This window comes from Amphibalanus amphitrite, unplaced genomic scaffold (assembly GCF_019059575.1).
Source record: "Amphibalanus amphitrite isolate SeventyFive unplaced genomic scaffold, NRLGWU_Aamphi_draft 000022F_arrow, whole genome shotgun sequence".
Taxonomy (NCBI): domain Eukaryota; kingdom Metazoa; phylum Arthropoda; class Thecostraca; order Balanomorpha; family Balanidae; genus Amphibalanus; species Amphibalanus amphitrite.
Window position 1 is genome coordinate 812,106 of NW_024881518.1, and position 10,765 is coordinate 822,870.

The 10,765-nt window shown below is 46.8% G+C and overlaps 1 long non-coding RNA gene across 1 annotated transcript; it reads left to right on the forward strand.

Annotated features, from left to right (window-relative positions):
• The first annotated feature begins 7,153 nt into the window (after nt 1-7,153).
• On the forward strand, nt 7,154-9,445 carry LOC122391852. The gene is made up of 2 exons (XR_006258419.1): nt 7,154-7,393; nt 8,203-9,445. It is a non-coding gene; the product is annotated as an uncharacterized LOC122391852 (long non-coding RNA).
• The last annotated feature ends 1,320 nt before the right edge of the window (nt 9,446-10,765 follow it).

Consider the following 10,765-nt stretch of genomic DNA (forward strand, 5'->3'; position numbering starts at 1 on the left):
CGTCAAATTTGTGACTGGGGCTTTACTTTCAAACATCGGATCTACCTGTTTCTTATAGGTATCTTGGGTGGAAGTGCTACGGGGCACTGCAAAGTGCAGACCAAGTGCACCGGCTGAGTGGGGTGGCTGCTGCAATTCGGTATGCCAAAAAAGTTGGGTGCGATGCACTTTAACCCGCGCCCTGGTGGGGTCTGTTTATAACGCGACCTGGTGGGGGGGGGGGGATATTTTTTGCCCCCCCCCCCTCGTATCTCCGAAACTACTGGACGGATCCGCAAAATTCAAACGGCGTTCGAAAGGCCTGTCCAATTTGTCGAACAAAACCAAATTTCATTGACCTCGGGGTCACCGATGACGTCACAGGTCAGGTCAAAGATGAAATGTTTCACCGTTCACGGGTCTTCTAGGGAATGCGCTATAACACCGAGGAAAACGCATTTTGTCGAGAATCAGCGATAGGGTGTCAGTTGCCTAGTAGATATGTTGCTATTAGAGGTCACTGACAATACCAGGTCAGGTCACAGGTCAGGTCACCAAGGGTCACAGGTCAGGTCACATGAGCCCAACTTTACTAAGGTTATGTGATGCATGTTTTATGGCCAATTTTTCATTTCCAACTCAATGGTGTTGGTTATAAGACTATCAGGTACGGCTTAGGTCACTTTCTGGTGAAGTTCAGGTCAAGGTCAGGTCAAGGTCAGGCCAAAAAGGTCAAATTTTAAAGTTGATAGTTTTGCATAAAATGGGTATTGATTCGATGCAGCTCGTCACGGGGAGTCTAATGGTGGTCTTTGTTTTGCGCTACGGGGTCTAGAATTGCTAAAAATTGACTTTGAAAATTTGACGTCATCAATTTTAAACAATTTTTCGCTATAACTTCGCCAAAAAAGAGGTATCAATCTCAAATTTCATATGTGGATGGAAGGCGGTAAGGACTATCACATATATTCCGGTTTTTGCGAAATTCAAAAAACTTTTTGGATTTTTCGATTATTATATCTAAAAAAATCATTTTTTGATTTTTGGGGGTCAAAATCCAAAAATTTCAAAAATCCGAGATAGCAGTTTCGTAGCCCTGTTGATTCTACAGCTTTTATGTCTTTAGCATTTTTCTGTATTTGCAAAGCTATAGGCCTGACAGCTCTTCCCGCGAAACCCTTTTTTGGGTCGAAGACGGCAGAACATGACGTCACTCTGACGTCATTTCCGGCCAACCTATCATAGCCTTTGGAAATATTTTTGTTCACAATGTGTAAAATCATAGACCTCTGTATACATGGACTGGACACAGAAAATCCGGCCATGACCACAACGGCCCTAAAAGTAAATGCTTATAACTCGAGAGTCAGTTCACCTACGACATCCATTTTTTCACCGCCGCATAGCCCCATTCATTGAAAATGATGGGGATCATCCGCCGAACCGATGCGGTGTAACGGGGGAGCACCAGCACGTGGCGCGTGAGAGATGTTTGTGAAAATGGCGTGACAGTATCTCGGGAACGGCTTGACCGAATGAGTCCAGATTTGGCACCCAGCTAGGTATAACACACCTGCCAATAACACATGTCCCAATTTTGAGGTGCCGATGCACGTGCGCACGTGCACACCCCTTTTTTGTATCTAAGAAACTACTCGTCCGATTTCGCTCAAATATTGTATACAGGCAACAGCCTAACAACCATTGCTGGCTCACACCTCAAGCAAGGGGTGCGACTGCACGTGCGCACGTGCACACCCCTTGTTCATATCTTGGAAACTAGCAGCCCGATTTAGCTGAAACTTTGCATATACCCAAGTGTCTTATAACCATTGCTGGTGTTTGTCTCAATGTTGAGGTGCCGCTGCACGTGCGCACGTGCGCACCCTTCCATTATATCTCGGAAATAAACAGTCCCATTTCGTTGAAACTTTGAATACAACCATGGTCCCCACAACTACCGCTTATTCACACCTGAATAGTTGATATCATAACTAAAAATAACAACAAACGACTTAAAACTGTTGATCGTGTAATCCAACAGATTACGATCGTTGTAGTTGTATGCGGATAAATATCCGGTAGTTGGTGAGCATTTGAGCTAATTTCCTATGCTGTTGTATTCTAGGATACTTGTTCTCAAAAACAGTATAACGTTAAATCGGTTTTATTGCTCTGAAAGGGGATAAAAGTGCAACGCTCATGACGGACCGTCTTAAATAAATTCGTCTTAATGACGGCGACGGAAAAGAGCACGTGACTTTCTGTAAAGTATCATTAGCATTATTCCCAGACCTACGTGTTTTGTCATAAAATAGGCATAAAGCAAGGCATAAAGTTGGAATTGTATATTTAAGTTTCGCTTTTAAGTGTTTCATATTGAGGACTTATCAAGTTTCGGTTGAATAATTGGTGTCGGTGTGCATACAAACTGATACGTTATTAAATGTCACAAGTAGAAGGTTATTTGTTGAACAATTGTTCGTTTTTTAGCTGCATTTTGGAGATGACCATTTACCTACAAGAGCCCACAGGAAGAGCAAGCAAACGTTCCTGATTGACGCATCGTTACATCTATACACTGTGGTTCCATCCACCCTTAGCCAGATCCTTCCAAGCGTGAGTAATGCTTTATAACTTGCTTCATTGTTATTTGTCTTTGCTGCTTTTTCTATGTTTACTCGCCAAAGTCGGTATTCAATAAACCAGATTAGTTACTGCACTGCCTGCCATGGTTGGAAGGCATGCTCGCAGACAAGATAATTAATGTCATCGAATTCGAATCAATCTATTTGTGAGTGTCATTGATCAAACTGTAAAATAGCAATCTTGACGCATTTACATTCATTATTACTTTTAAGTCGTTTGCCTCTCAATGCAGATGTGCTTGTAGGACGTAGGTTAATATCAAGTATCACTGTGTAAAGGCAGTTTTGCAATACATAAATCTATCCGAAACCTCAATTTTACAAACACATTAACTTGTTCTTGTCATGCTATCGTAATGACTTTGTGGATCATGCTTGGCGAGGGCCGCTTGTTCTTAAAAGTAAAAGATTACCGCCAAGCACACATTATCCTATAAAGTGTGACCGACATACTTTTTTCTCTATTTCTTTCAGTGACGCCACTCACAGAGATAGTCAACGAGCCGCCAACGAACAATGCCCCCAGGATAGCACATCATCGAAATGCCAACTCCAGGAGCAGCAGCAGTCGCCGACATGATGTAGGAGGGAAAATTGATCAGCAGTGTTCGGTGCTTGCTGAAGAGTACAGTGACCTCATTAAGCACTATTTGGCACAGTGAGGCTGATACAGCCTTTGCTCCCGGGTGTAGCCCACGATGCAGGTCCACAGGCTGACCTGATGTGGATAATCATTGCCTACAGCGTCGTTCATCGGGATGCGTGGACGGAACACTGGAGCACGCAGCCGCTGTCCTAACGATCCCGCTCTCCGCCATCTGGCTGCTCCAGCGGTAGCTACGTGCGACTGTCAGCTGACCGCTGCATAGCCCCGCACAGGCCGTAGTAGCAGGGATCGAGCCGGCTCCGGTCGCCGCCCAGCAAACTATTCTGCCGGCCAAGGTCCTCACCGAGTTGTACGGCGCACGCTCTCTAAAAGAGTGGCCCATTTAGGACATGATAGAAAAGGAGCGACAAGATCGGCCGCAGTGTCCGGTAGGCCGGCGAGGCCGAGTCGCTCCGCCGATCGAGCAACTGCTGACGCCTTTGAATCGAGGCAGCTCATGGCTGGAGGCGCTGCGGCCCAAGTGTAGCGCCTGACGGCTGACGGCAGCACAATACAGCTGCAATGGGCCCCAGCCCACTGTGGACTCGCCGACAACGAGAGGGCGGACGCCCTGGCCAAGGAAGCGGCCGGGCTGTCCCAGCAGATGACCCCGGTTGACGTCCGCACCCTCACGCAGGTCGTTGCGCGGTCCACCAAGAAGAGGTGGCAGGCGGACTGGCCAGCTGGCTGGTATCGCACCGTCATGGGGGACCACGACCCACGACATCCAATGCGGCCTTGGCCACCGGCTACATGGCCCACAAGGGTCGTGTCAAGGTATATAAAAACACTAGGTAACGCCGAGAAATTCCTTCAGCATGCGGGCAACGGGTTCAGGTCTTGACAACTGTTGCTAGCACAAGTTGCAAGATACTTTCTCCCTAACTACATTATAGATTTTCATAAAAGTTTGTCAACAATCATCCTATGTGATTTCATAAATACATATTTTTTACTATCTTTATCTAAATTCGTCTTCACCAGGAATTTTGTAATTATATAAAGAATCGTCATGCCTTCAGTAATTCTCAAATATATGGATACCTAGGCGTTGAAACTTATAAAATGTAGTATTTTTTCGAAAGAAAATGAATTTCTAAATCCATTAAGTATAAATTTATTGGGAAATAACAACAGGGAGAGAAGGCACAGGTCTCCAAATGTCAACTTTGTGCTGAAGTTGGACGGGGGTTACTTTGATGAGGCGCCTTTTACGAAAACGTGGACATTGGTAGGGTCAACTAAAAATTGAATTATAATGTATGTTTCGTCTGCTTTCGAACTATGTCACCCTCATTGCTCTACAATTAATGCAAATCTGTGAATTTCAGTACTTAATGTGTCAGTGTCACCATGCAAAGTGTCACTGTGGTAAAGAGGTAGCTGAAAAATGAGACATTGGTAGCCCCAAACACTGATTGATCTATAATATATGGTAGATAAGTTTTCTATTGCACTGCTGGGTGAATCTTATCAATTAGTGCAAAATGGCTTATTTTGCCCATCAATTCTGTTTCGAAATATAAACCGTACAAGCGGCAGTGCGCCATTTCCGTAACATCCCCTCCATTTTTGTCTCGTGACTTGTGGTGATTACCAATGCAATGACGAAGTTGTAGTTAAAAGTGATTTAATTCGAGAAGAAAGGACAATGCAGGTAGCATAATTCAATATGTTTCCTTTATATGTTATCCTTTCCTACAAATGCCATCATTTTGCATTGTAACTATTGGAAGCATGCGATACTTAGCTGGGTTTAAAGTGTTCTACTTCGTAACATTGAAGCATAAGTTGCTGAAATTCACATGTTTGCATTAATTGTGGAGCAATGAGAGTTGTAAGGTTCGAAAGAGGATGAAATATGGATTATATTTCATGTCGTTGTTGACCCTACTAACGTCAGTTTTTCAAATGAAGGAAGGTTGCGGAACTACCTACGGCTGTTTTCAAAAATAGGTCTCAATTGGTGGTTGCTCAATGCTCTTGATACAGCCTTCGAGTTCTCTGAATTAATTGTTGATGCCAGATCTTCATCTGGTTGTCTGATACTTTATATAGATGTTATTTTGCTAATTTCACATTGCTAAAACACATTGCTAAAACACAGTTGAGCTCAGTTTGCACACATTTGTACTTCAGCGTCTCTATTTTTGGAACATCGTCATTTCCATTTTTGGAAACTAAGTCTCCATAAATGGATACGATTCAGGAGCATTTTAAAGTGGTGAATTTGAATGCATACAACAGCTTTCCATGCAAGAAGCCAAGTGCTTTTCGTGTATCTGTGCTTGTTTAAAGCGAAACAGCGGTTATGCATCAAATCCAGCCACCCTTGACAAAAAATTTGTGTGGAGATGTTAGCGTGTCTATGGAACAAGCGTTTTCATTTTTGGAACAGAAGAGTGGTCAAAATTGGAAACGATTCCAATAATAGAAATGTCTCCATAAATGAATCGGAGATACCACAGTGCGCCAGACTGATTTGCATTATAGACTGGCCAGACTGCTAGATTGCATTTTCAGTATCAGTAAAGCTGGTGTCGCCATCAGCGTATCTAACCTAAACAAACCTGGTGCTACTTCACAATGCCTACAACTACAACTTACCAATTTAAAAACATAAAACCTGTGAACCTACAACCAACCAACCTGCAACCTACCAATCTAAAACAAAAAAACTAAAACCTACAACCTACCATGCAGCCTCTGCAGTTGGTGATGCCAGCCTTACCAGTGCCGCAAATTCAAAACATGATCATCTTGACAATATCATGGGAGTGTGGAGGGACTTGGGTGTTTGAAATTGTGCTGTACATGTATTTTATGTGATGTATAGTGTGAATTTCATTGTTCATTTCTTTGACGCCATGAGTCATAACTGCTGTTCCCTATCCCTGTCTGCTTGTACAATGGTGTCCCCTACCATGGTGTCCCACACAGATTGCTGATGGGATTCGTTCCCTGTGCTTTTCAGCTTGTCTTCCACGTTGGTGGCAGGGCTTGCCCGGCTGACCGATGCATTGGCAATGGTTGGTACAGCTCACCTGGGGCGGCGGTGGCAGCATTCGCCGTATCCGATCATCTCCTAGTCTTGGAGCGCCGTGCATGGGAGGTGCACCGGCCGGCAGCATGGACCCGGTGCAGTTAGCCTAGCTCGGCCAGTCGGCCCAGCTTGTTCTCTCCCGGGCCGCGGTCCGACGTCGAGCGAGCTTAGGCGGGCCGGTCACATGCTGCAGCTACAGAGCCGAGATGGTGGACCTCGTCGCAGCACTGCGCGAGCTGCTGGACCACTCAGAGGATGAGCAGGGGGACCCACTAGTCATCTGCCAAACTACGGAGTACGGACAGCCAGCCGGCCCTTTGCTCGAGACCGGCGACACAGCAGTGAATACTCGAAGTTGCAGTGTGGCAGTCCCTGCTTGCGCGGGGAGAAAGATGACCGGATTCACAACGCCGGTTCCGGTGCGGGCTGTAGGGTAATAAGCTTGCCGACATTCGACACACTAGCCAAGGAGGCGGCACAGTTACCGCAGGGGCCGACCATGCTGGACGTATGTTCGCACGGTACACCGAACAGCCGTAAGAACAGCGCGGCCGATGGCGAAATGGCCCGAGGGCTGGTACGCGGACGCGGCCACGGCGGGCGATACGTGCAGTGTAGGCCCAGGGCTGCGGAGTCGGAGTCGGAGTCGGAGTCGGTCGGAGTCGACAGTTGTGACCGGAATCGGAGTCGGAGTCGATTTTAGAAATCCGAGCCGGATCCGGAGTCGGAGTCACCGAAAATCTGTCGACTCCGCAGCCCTGCTAGGTCTGCGGAGTCGGAGTCAGGAGTTGGAGTCGGTCGGAGTCGACAATTTTGCCCGGAGTCGGAATCGGAGTCGGAGCTGGTTTTTGAAAGTCGGAGTCAGAGTCGGAGTCGGAGTCGCCGTAAATCCATCGACTCCGCAGCCCTGTGTAGCAGCTTCACGTTCTGACACGCCGCGCTGCACTGATGTTACTACCAGCAAGACTGTCCAGTGATCTTCTGAAGAAGTTGACTGTTGAACCGCAAACACCGTTGGCCGCTTTTGACGCTATCTATACTACAGAGACCCATTCCGGCTCCGAAATGTTCATGCAGGTAAGAAAGTGAAGGAATTCCGGCTCCGAAATGTCCGAAAGATATTGTAAAATATACAGGTCAATGTTAGCTGCTGCGCATGCCAGTTGATATTGTAAGCATTTTGACAGGAACTTCGATTATGGGGCCGTTCGAAACATTTTTTCAAAATAAAGTTAACTCCAATGTTTCACCATGTGTAGATAAACAGCCAGAGTCCTCGCTAAGCAGAGCTTGTTGCGTCGGCCACGATCCTTGCCGTCCGGTCACGTTATGCCGGGTAACTGGATAGTTAAGATATCGACAGTTCCGAGCAAGAACATCCCAAGTGTCAAATTTTTCGAAATTGAGATGTTCATACCATTCGACTCAGCTCGTCGAGCTGAGTCGAATGGTATAAAAATCTCAACTTCGAAAAATTTGACACTAAGGATGTTCTTGCTCAGAACTGTCGATATGCCAAAGTTGTGCTTGAATGTTGAAATAAAGTTAAATGTACCCAGTAAAGCCAGACACGGCCTGTCCACTCCACTGACTTCAACTTAGTGCGGCTACTCCTACCAACTGACCATCCCCGTCAATAATTGCATATATTGAGCGCCGAAGCGACTCGAAACCGGACTCACTACCGAGATGTGTGTGCCTGGCTTAAAAGTCTCCCAGCTAGTCAGATATCAGTCCTATTTTTGCATTGTACTACCCAAGTGTCTCCGCTCAATTCACTCAGATTACCTCCCCCTCCCCCCCCCCACACACACACACATACGTGACCGTCTCCCCGTGGTTTTTTCACCTCAGACCGTCTGACCGTCCGTTCTGTACCCTTCTAGACTCGTGGACGACAGTCCGGTGGTGTCCTGTGGACGAAGATAGCAAAGCATCTACGTGGATGGCGCGCTGGGCGGCTCGTCCGTCGCGTTACAAGACTGTGGCCTCTCTGCGCGTCACAAGACTTTTGTGTGTGGCCTCTCTGCGTGCCGCAAGACCAGGTGGACTCGCCGCTGCGTTGGCTATGGCGGGGGCCGGCGGCGGTGTGCAACGCGACTGCTGTGTGGCCTCTCAGTCTGCGTGCCGCGCCGCTGCGCTGGCTGTGGCGGGAGCCGGCGGCGGCGGTGCTCTGCAAAATACCAACTGGAGCGGTCGAGCGAATGACTCAAGGCTTCCGGACGTCATCGGGGATCCTGGACATGGCTTTGCAAATCATGCAGATCAGATCTGCGCTTCCTATCGAGTCTTGCCCCTGCGGAGGTGATGCGGCGCCAAGCCGCCGAGGCGTCCTGACCGGCGGGCTTGTCACCCAAAGCTTAACGGAGGCATGGTGGCGCTAAGGACGGTCGGCGCGGCACGGTCTGTCACGGGATTGACAGTGTTGCATGGAGTGAACCCTTTGGTGGAAATAGGGTGCTGGTCGGGGTGATAACCTAACTTTGAATGCGATAGTTGCGAGGATGATCAGATGATAGATAAGAGCGGGAAGCGGGGAGGAATTACACCGGTGCTAGGTTAAGTTCGTTATGATCAAAGTATAACTGTGATAATTGTACGATTCATTTGCTGTGCAGTTGGTCATTGTGACGTTCATCCCCCCTCTCCCGTAGCCGTATGTATGAGAACGATAGTTCCGGTGAGTTTTAACTAACATTTGTTATCTATCATGATGGATGTATTTGTTTGGCGGACTTGTCTGTACTTTAAACGCGACCTGTGTGCTTCCCCTACCGCGATATTACTGATATACCTATTCGAATGCCATGAATTTCACGCATCAGACGTAACTGTGGTGACTTTATTGTGAACATAAGTTACTACGATTGGCGGGCAACACATCCCCACTATATAGTTTTGGTGACCAATGATCATTCATATTCGTGATCGTGGTAACCTCGGTAATTTGCCGTTTGTGAGACTGTTCGGCGCGGTGAGAGCTGTATCTGCAGAGCTGAGTTCGGACCGAGCATGTTGGTTCTGCGCTGTTGGTTGCTACTCTGTGCTCGTGGTAAATTCACATCATTTATAATTGAATGACAACTCAAGTTTCGCCTCAGTTTTGCGTGTGAGTGCTGAAGCTTAGTTCCGTTTTAAATTCGTTAACGTGCGTTTTGTGCGCATATTTTAACCCGGACTTCTTGAAGTACTGAGATGAATATACGAATTGCTGGGAGGGATGCAGGTTTAGTTTGCTCATCAAACTTCCAAACGGATGGTCGAGACGGATTTTTTGGTACATTTTCCATGCGTCGGTCCACAAGTCACGTCGATGTTACGTGAAGTCAGACAAATCACTGTGTTGGCTTTTGGAGACCAGCTAGCGTCATTCAACATTGGGGTGTCCGAGTTTGTCAATGTCTGGAAACAGATGGGCGCAAAATGACCACCGGAGTCGACGCGCCCGTAAGTCCTAATTAACAACAAACAACAATGTCTGGAAACCGATTTCGCTGCGTATGGTGGCAGGGTGCTAGCAGCGGCCGTGAAACACCACCCACGACGACGTGCAGTACGCCGGGATGTCATATAATTAAAACTTTAAGAAGGCGCGTTCTATCGGCCTTCATTTGCACTGAAGATAATAGCTGGAGAACCAGCACCACTTCAGTGTTATTTTATTTACAGAAGCAGTTTTGCATCAAGCTGGGCTGACGATGGCAGAGTCCCCGCCGCAAGTGTTGTGTCCATGCCCACCGCGGGATATTCGGCACCAGGTATATATGGTTGCGGGTGTGAAATAAAAAGCAATGCCAAAATAAGATCAATCAGGAAAGCGACTCGCTGATAAATTCAATTCTAACCATTTTCTCACAAATACGCTTATGCTTTACTACAAGGTTGATATGCTATTTCTATTTAGTCGCCAAAACTCAAATTATAATTCGAGCCTTTTGATAATTACTTGATTGTTTATTGAATGTCATATTCGAATAATAATAGTTTGACACATTATAATAATATACAGTGTCAATTTATAATAATAATGAATTCAATTTATAATAGCATTAATTAGTTTTTAATGTGAACGATATGTACCGTACGCACCTGTTCAAAAGCAGCAAACGCATCAATCAGCTGACGCCACATTCCCGGTGACGCTGCTCACGGTGCACGCCTGGGTCGTGTATCGGCTAAACGCTACCGCGTGTACTTTTCTGTCATCATTTTGACGAACACCCAGACCGCACAAGGGACACTGCATGATGATCCAGTTTAGCAACCAAGAGCTCAGTAGCCGTCAGCGCCATATGAATGGAATGCCATCCCGCTCCATCCTTCTTCCCATTTTCATCCTACCGCCATCGGTGGTGGAAGACTATGACATGCACCAGCACTTATCCGCGGACATCCAACAGCTCTGTGTAAGCCATTACATTGTTGGGCATAGCCACTGTTGGGCTCTTG